Genomic DNA, 9,114 nt, shown 5'->3' with positions numbered 1-9,114 from the left:
ATATATAGATATATATATTGTCTTGCGGTCAACTAAAAGTCCTTCAAGGTGGTGCTCCAGCATGGCTGCAGTCAAATGACTAAAACAAATAAGAGAATAAGAGAAGGAAGATAGATAGATAGATAGATAGATAGATAGATAGATAGATACCAATGTTCCAGAGTATTTAGGTATTATACTAAATATATTAAAACATTTACGAAAAGTCTCTTAAATAAAATTGTGCTGTTATATAATTTTGTGCCTGAATATACATTTTCAGTTCTGTTTGTTTGTTTTGTTTTGTTTTGTTTTTGTTTTTTTGTTGGTGGAGAGGGTTCTTTGTAAACATCTTTGAAAAACAAATCGTGCAAAAGCTAGGTTTTCTTTATAATCTCTGACAGAAAGAAATGTAAACATCAAAAGTATTTTCTTCGTCTTTGTTTTAATGTTTTAATATTTTGTGAGACACCAGCGGTGTGAATCGATGAAGGAAATTAACTGGAATAAGAAAAAGAAACACTTAAATTTTGGGGTGTCTAGATAAATTTCATGATGGTTGTTCAAATGTAAAAGACCATTGGTGGCTAATTGCCAAGGATATACATATATACACGTACACAAACATATGTATATACATGTATATATAAGTGTATGTGTGCGTGTGCATAAATATGTGTGTGCCTATATATATTTCTATACAAGGACAGACAAAGGGATTAAGTCGATTACATCGACCCCAGTGCATAACTGGTACTTAATTTATCGACCCCAAAAGAATGAAAGGCAAAGTCTACCTAGGAGGACTTTCAACACTGAACATAACAGCAGAAGAAATACTGCTAAGGACTTCGCCCAGCATGCTAATGTTTCTGCCAGCTCACTGCCTTGTTAATGCAACGTTTCTGCTGATATACCCTCTAGCCTTCATCAGGTGTCTTAGAGAAATTTGAAACCTGGGTTCTCATTCCTAAGATATTTTTCAATGTTATTATTATTATTATTCAGGTTACTGACTGGAATCAAACTTGAAATCTTGGGGTTAGTAGCCTGCGCTCTTAACCACTATGCCATATATCCATAAGAATGAGAACTCAAGTTCGAAATTTCCCCAAGACATCTGATGAAGGCTGGACGGTATATTAGCTGCAACGTTGTGTTAACAACAAACAAGATGAGGACAAATATCCACCAAATAATGTACATAATTCCTCACCTCTTAAATATAGAACTATATGGTGAGAACCTTAACAGACAATGCTCCTTCATATGCAACAGTCAAACGCTTGGCAAATGAATTCAAGCATGGGAGGGAGAGTGTGGAAGATGACCCCAGACCAGGATGACCTCCAACTGCGACCACTAAGGACAACCTTGACCTTGTCTTGGTATGATAATGCAAGATTGCCAAAAATATCATGTCGTCAAATAGCCAAGAGACAGCATCTCACTTGAAAGAACAGACAACGTTGTGACAAGAACTTCGGTTCTCAAAGGTTTCTGCAAGGTGGGTCCCTCGCCTTTTGATTCCTGAGCAGAAACGAACCAGGTACACTTTGTCCATGAGCAATCTGGAACTGTTTGAAGCCGATGAAGAGAATTTTCTTGCTTGTTTTATTACTATGGACAAAAGCTGGGTTTGTCGTACATATTAAGGTATAAAATATCTATTATTTAGAACACTCACGCCTGCACACACCATACACATACATCTACTCAGAAAAACACACACACACATATACAAAAGTTATATATATAAATGGATACAGAGAGAGAGAGAGAGAGAGAGAGAGAGAAAGAGAGAGAGAGGTGGATGGAAGGCGAGAAAGAGGGATTGGAGGGAAGGAGAGAGAAGAGGTGGAGGGAAGGAGGGAGAGGGCAGAGGTAAGGAGAGGGAGAGGGCAGAGGTAAGGAAAGGGAGGGGCAGAATGAAGGAGAGGGCAGAAGGGAACTACAATGAATTAGTCACCTCTTTCAGTTGTTAGTCCCAGTATTTTCAGCACAGCCCCTCACCTCCAAAATAAACCCCTTCAGACGTCTGTCTTCACCATGTTTCATTTCTGGTATCCTCCTGTACGTCCCACAATATCTCAGGAATTGGTAAATGAGTGGTCCAAAGACACTTGTATGACTTACCTGGAAAAGAAACAAAAAAGAAATATAAACAATATGTCTGAGAAATGGAAAAGCTTAATTAAATAATCAATTATTTTTTTTTCTTTTCATTTAGACATAAAGCCAATAGTTTTAAGGGACGGGGCTATTAGGTTACAATTAACTTTATAGTTTATGGTACTTTATAGTTTTTTATTTTATTGACCATAAAAAGATGAACTCAGAATTCAAAATTTGGAAGAAATACTGCAAGGAATTTTCCCAGATGCTGAAATAAGAAGTTTGCTTCCCCAGCCATATGGTTTTCTGTTCAATCTCACTTCACGGTACTTTGAGCAATTGCATTCTACCGTAGCTCTGAACCAACCAAATCTTTGTGTAAATTTGGTTGACAGAATGTGAAAGATGCCTCTGAAAGATGTCCCCTCTGTGTGTAGCCCCTTGGGGGCAGTAAAGAAATAAGAATCTGAAAGATGCCTCTGAAAGATGTCCCCTCTGTGTGTAGCCCCTTGGGGGCAGTAAAGAAATAAGAATCTGAAAGATGCCTGCTATATATGAGAGGTTTTGTTATCCAGAAGACCCAAAATGGCAGGTAAGTGTTCCAGAAGAACTGTAGTTAGACTCCCAGTTCGATAATAGTATGAGTGAGGAATCTAATGCAAGTTCTATGTGATCATATATATGTTAAATAAAACGAGACGACAAAGCCAACGTAGCGTGAAATTTAAGACCTTTTTTAATGAACAGCACATGGAATTAATGTCCCCATACTATCCATCTGTAATAATAAAATATGAACTCCTATCGCAATTTAAATACCATGAACAAGCAGCCTTCCTACCCATTCTACACAGCACTTTCTTTGGATACTGGAACATAATTTGGATGTGTTGTTTTTAATTCTGTAGACTATGGTAAACCACCCTAGAAATCATCTTGTGCTGACAACAAATGCTTGAAAAGCAAAGATTATGTCAGCTGACAAAATTTTGTCAGCACTAACAGATGACACTGTAATATCATGTGATTTTACTATAAATTGATCATCAGCAACAGGCAATTTATGGTGAAATCATGTGATACAACAAGGTAAAAGAGGATTTGATTGTGTATATATATATATATGTGTGTATATATATATATATATTTATATATATATATATATATATATATATATATATATATATATATATATATATATGTAGGTATGTGTATGCATTTGTATGTATAGTACACAAAAATCATATATATAGATGCTGTTTGTTATTATAAGTTAATATCGATTATTTACTTTGGTGTTGGTATACTTTGGTATACTTGTATAACAAGCAGGTGTTGGTGTAATGAATATATTATGGTAATGTTTTGCTTCTGCTGATTACGATGCACTGGCACCACCAGATGGATAAGTACTACCCAGGTGTTGAAACCATAGTAATATCTGTCTGGCAGTTGATTTGAAAACATATAATATGCTTGTTTGTAGATTTTTATAGCTTAATCTCATCTTATATATATATATATATTATTATTATTATTATTATTTAAAGGTCACAATACATGTACTAAAGCAGTACTAATAGTTTCATATGTTGAGAGAACTCAAACATATTCTTCAGGCGCAAGCCTCATATCATAACAAACGTTATATGTATGTATATATGTGTGTATATACATATATCATCAAATCATCATCGTTGATGATGATGATAAACCTACAAGAATAGGTGCAAGCACTAATATTTATAAAACATGTGACATATTAATAAAAATCTGTAAATGTACAACCATCCAGATATTTGAGTACCTTATTGTTTTTTCTAATATATAATTCCTGTACATCACCTCCAAACCTTCCAAAATATATATATATATATATATATATATATATATATTCTTTTATAAATTTCACTCGTAGGGCTGAGGTCATGTTGGTATATCTCGAATGTTTTAATTAAGAATAAATCACCTGGTACTTCAAAGTCAGAGGTTAGCCACAGGAAGAGTATCCAGCAGTAAAACGATATCTTAATAATATATTTATATATATACCCCCTCAAACACATGGTAGAAGAGAAAGTAGTTGTAAAACCAAGAAATGAAGGAATATGGAAGGAAATTGAAGACTTAATCCATTATAGATGCAACGTATATATTTATTTATAAGACAATTAAATATTAAACTATAGAACAAAGCTGAAGATTAAGAGAGGGCTAAAGAAATTCCATAATGTATGAACTTACTAGATTGATCTCAAATAGCAGCTTCTGAGCTAAATTTAAATCATGATATGATAATTATGTTGTTATGAAATATATCTCTCTTTGGCAAGGATTATGTCATCAAACAGAAATGAAGAAGACTAACCTAGACAAATTCTGCATATAAGCAGAGTTGATAAATAATGCATGATCAAAATGGATGGGTTTAATTCCAGGGAAGAAATCCTGCTCGAAGATATCCATTTATCTTTTGCATTAGAGAGAGATTAGTTTCAAATACATTTAGCGTTTTCAATGAGAATAAGGTCTTTAAGACAAATATCCAAGAAATTTGCATTATTGCTTCATGAACTAATATGTTAATCTTGGATGATTTTGTGTAACTTTTTCTAGGGGACATTCACTTCCTGGTGTTGGGATAACTGTAATAGATAAAGGTAAAAGAGGGGACAAGTGTATAACAAAAGAATATAGTTTTCAAAGATGTTCTTTCCTAAGACAATGCCTACAGTGTTACTCATGGATTTTTTTGGATTTTCTGAAAATTTCTATGGATATAATGTTCAGGGTGTTCACAAAGTCTGGGTACATGGGGATTAACACATACTTTAAGATATTATTATTTTTTATACATAATTGTTTATATTATGATTTTATTTACTCCATGTACCTACATGGGGAATAACACATATTTTAAGAAATTATTATTTTTTATATTTAAATGTTTATATTATGATTTTAATTACTTCATGTAGTCACATGGGGATTAACACATAATTTAAGATATTATTTCTTATATTTAATTGTTTATGTTATGATTTTATTTACTCCATGTAGCCAAACTTTCTGGACACCCTGTAATGTTCTATGAAGGAAAAGGGGAAAAAAATAACACATTCCATGGATTTCCTCAAGGCTGTCGTTATTTCCATCTTTAATGAAATATCTCACTTCATAAATTAATTAATTAAAAAGTCACAGATTGTATCATGCTGACAATTTCTAAATGAATGAAATAGTGCTATCGATGATTAAAACTGACAAGAAGTTTTAGGATCTTCATAATAAGTAAACAAAAATAAATTAAATACATGAGTTCCATGCATTATTTTTCCCTTATAATTCTGTAATTTCAAATTCAAATCCCTAATTCTGCCGAACTTTATTAAGAAATTGTGTCACTTCTAACAGCTCTGACTACTAGGGGAATTACAGGTATGTATTTCATTTTCTATAAATGTCCAACAATCATATGGTTTTCAAAATAATCGTGGAGTTACCAGAGAATTTGAAAGTCAAATATCAAATTCTCATTTCTCTCTCTTCTCTTTCTTCCTTTCTGTTATCATTTCTCTCTCTCTCTCTCTCACTCACTATTCCCTTGGTACACATATGTAATATGTATGCCTGTAACTATATACATATAACTACATATATATATGTGTGTGTGTGTGTGTGTGTGTGTGTGTGTGTGTATTTATGTATATTTCTTTTTCTATTCTATGAATTACTGGTATGTATGTATGTATGTATGTAATACACAGTCTTTACATATGTATATATTCTCAAATGTTTTAGAATAAATACAAAGACATAATATAATGTCTGACAGTTGATGTATACTTTTTCTCGCTGTATATATATATATATATATATAACGTGAGAGAGTTAGGGGTTGGGGTTCAACCCACTCAGGGATAGTATCTATCCAGTATACTGCTGGGAGGGTACCCAACTATTGCTACACTAGTGCTATACTAGGTGCAATCAATGGGAGCGGGTAAAAGTGGAGGTTCTTTTTCTTTTTCTTTATTTTTCTTTCTTATTTTGTCACTTTTGCTATGAATTAAATTAATGAATTCAACGGGATACACCGTCTGCAAATAGTTGGGTTCAGCATATTATCCTCCATTTTCTAATTGTTATATATATATATATATATATATATTTAGGAGTGGCTGTGTGGTAAGTAGCTTGCTTATAAACTACATGGTTCCGGCTTCAGTCCCACTGCATGGCACCTTGGGCAAGTGTCTTCTACTATAGCCTCAGACCAACCAAAGCCTTGTGAGTCGATTTGGTAGACGGAAGCTGAAAGAAGCCTGTAGTATATATATATATATATATATATATATATATATATATGTATGTGGGTGTGTGTATGTTTGTGTGTCTGTGTTTGTCCCCCTGAGATTGCTTGACAACCGATGCTGGTGTGTTTACGTCCCCGTAACTTAGCGGTTTGGCAAAAGAGAGAACGATAGAATAAGTACTAGGTTTACAAAGAATAAGTCTTGGGGTAGATTTGCTCGACTAAAGGTGGTACTCCAGCATGGCCACAGTCAAATGACCGAAACAAGTAAAAGAGTATATACATAGACCGACAGACATGTATGTAGATAGATAGGTAGGTAGGTAGGTAGGTAGAGAAAGAAAGAAAGAGATAGAGAGAGATAGTGAGAGAGTTTTTAAATGAACTTTGCATAAAATCAAATTTTAATGTGTGTGTACAGGTTTTTATTTTTAATGAAGAGAAGTTAGAAAATAAATTAAGGGTCATGAACTTTGTGCATGTCACTATATAAAGGGCCATGCACAAAATTCTCTCTGTCTCCTACAGAATGTAAGTAACCATGCAATTCTTCGATAAGAACCTACTCCAAGACCCTCTTTTCTCATACATTAACTCCTTGCCCCCACATAAAAAACTGACATGACCCTCCCTCAGGGTTCATAGTTTTGTGAGCTGTATTAGCAACCAAATTAGCACAACAATCACACACACACGAAACAAAAAATGCACGCTGTACATGGTGTAAAATGTTTAGCATTAGGAAGTGCATCCAGCCATAGAAAACAAACCAAAGTAGATTCTGATATTAAATATGTCAAATCATCCAACGAATGCTGTCAAACCACCCAACTAATGATGATGATAATGATGATGATGATGATCTGACACACATGCACACACGTGCGTGTGTGTGTGTGTGTGTGTGTTTGTAGACTGTAATTATTAGTAGACATCGTTAGCACGCTGGATAAAATGCTTAGCGGTATTTCACCTGGCACTGCGTTCTGAGTTCAAATTCTGCCGAGGTCGACTTTACATTTCATCCTTTCAGTTTCGTTAAATTAAGTACCAGTTAAGTACCGGGGTCGATATAATTGACTATCCCCCTCCCCTCACCACCAAATGTTAGGCCTTGTACCTATAATAGAATAGACTAATTAGTAGATATGTCGTTGCATTCCTGAAAGTGATTCTGATCCTCTCTGCAGAATTTTTTCCATTATTTTATGCAACACATTATGTGCTATTGTCTGTTGCTTCATTTGCAGTTGAGCAACTTTACAGAAAGACTTATAGGTAGGTGTGCTTGTGTGTGCATTGTATTCGTGCATATGCATGTGTGTATGTGTGTGTGTGATTCATTTGTTCAATTCGTTTGTCTCTTTTGCAATGCTAGTATGGCTTGCATGGGAGTCGTAAATGACATCAGAACAAGAGTTGCATAATTATATTCATTAGCTTAGAGCTATTTTAGTTATCACAAAGTAGAATTAAAAGTGTGTGTGTATACATATAGAAACATACAGAAGGTGCGTGTATATATATGTATATATATACATATATTTGTGAGTACATATATATATTTGTGAGTACATACATATATATATGTATATATATATACATATATATATTTGTGGGTACATACATATATATGTGTGTATACATGCATGTGTGTGTGTGTGTGTGTGTGTGTGTGTGTGTGTGTGTGTGTGTGTGTGTGTGTGTGTGTGTGTGTGTGTGTATCTATTTGTATGTGTTTGTATGTAGGTTTGAGTATGGTTTTGTAGTCAATGAGTATCTGGTCATCATGACATTCTCGCACAAATTTTAATTTGAATTTTGAATTTTCAACACTCATATCATTCTTTCATTCTACCTCAGAAAGAATAAATCTGTAAAATAACAAATTTAGAACCTTCGTTACATGTATTTCATTAGCATTTACTATAATTGCCAATTAATTTAAATAATAATAACTTCAACAACAACAACAAAAAATAATAATAATAATAATAATAATAATAATAATAATAATAAATAATTACTTCAAGTTTATTTTATGAAATATGTAAAAACTGTTGTTGAAGCAGTTCAATCTTGTTCTATAGAAGACTTGCGGGTCAGAATGGTAAATGCGATTCAAGGCATTGCTGAGAATATCAGTTACAAAACATATTCCTGGAACTACAGAATTGCAGTGTGTTTATGTAGTGGCGGTGAACATGTTGGATGTTAACAACTTCAGGAATGGAATAAATCTATTGAAAAATGTGATAAATTCTTCCACTTGACCTTTGCAGAAGATTCCTTCGGTAATACAGAGGAGTAAATTAAATGAAAAAAAAAAAAAAAAAAAAATTGCTAAAAGGAATCTATAATGGCCTTGCATCTGTGAGTGTGCGTGTGTGTGTGTATATGTCTTCACACACAAGCATATGTGAGTGTATCTGTGTACATACATTCATAAATATGTATATAACCATACACATATATATATTTATATATATTTATATATATATATATTTGTGTGCCACAAATATCGCCATCCATTTAGAGAAAAAAAAAATATATATATATATATATATATACATATATATATACATATATGTATGTATGTATGTATGCATGCATGTATGTATATATAAGTACACAGTATTGTAATTATATTATATATATATGTAAGTATATAGATATGTAATGATATATATATATATATATATATA

The 9,114-nt window shown here is 33.1% G+C and overlaps 1 long non-coding RNA gene across 2 annotated transcripts in view; it reads right to left on the bottom strand.

Moving 5' to 3' along the window:
• Positions 1 to 9,114, bottom strand: part of LOC128249805 (uncharacterized) — a 284,671-nt gene that overhangs the window by 163,529 nt on the left and 112,028 nt on the right. The window contains exon 3 of one of the 2 annotated variants that reach the window (XR_008265925.1): positions 1,960 to 2,115. The exons of the other annotated variant lie outside the window; for it this stretch is intronic. This is a non-coding gene — a long non-coding RNA (uncharacterized LOC128249805). Of the gene's footprint in view, positions 1 to 1,959; positions 2,116 to 9,114 lie in introns of those variants that run through there. 2 annotated transcript variants of the gene reach the window in all.

Source organism: Octopus bimaculoides, chromosome 18 (assembly GCF_001194135.2).
Source record: "Octopus bimaculoides isolate UCB-OBI-ISO-001 chromosome 18, ASM119413v2, whole genome shotgun sequence".
Classification (NCBI taxonomy): domain Eukaryota; kingdom Metazoa; phylum Mollusca; class Cephalopoda; order Octopoda; family Octopodidae; genus Octopus; species Octopus bimaculoides.
This window is presented reverse-complemented; position numbering and strand designations above follow the sequence as displayed.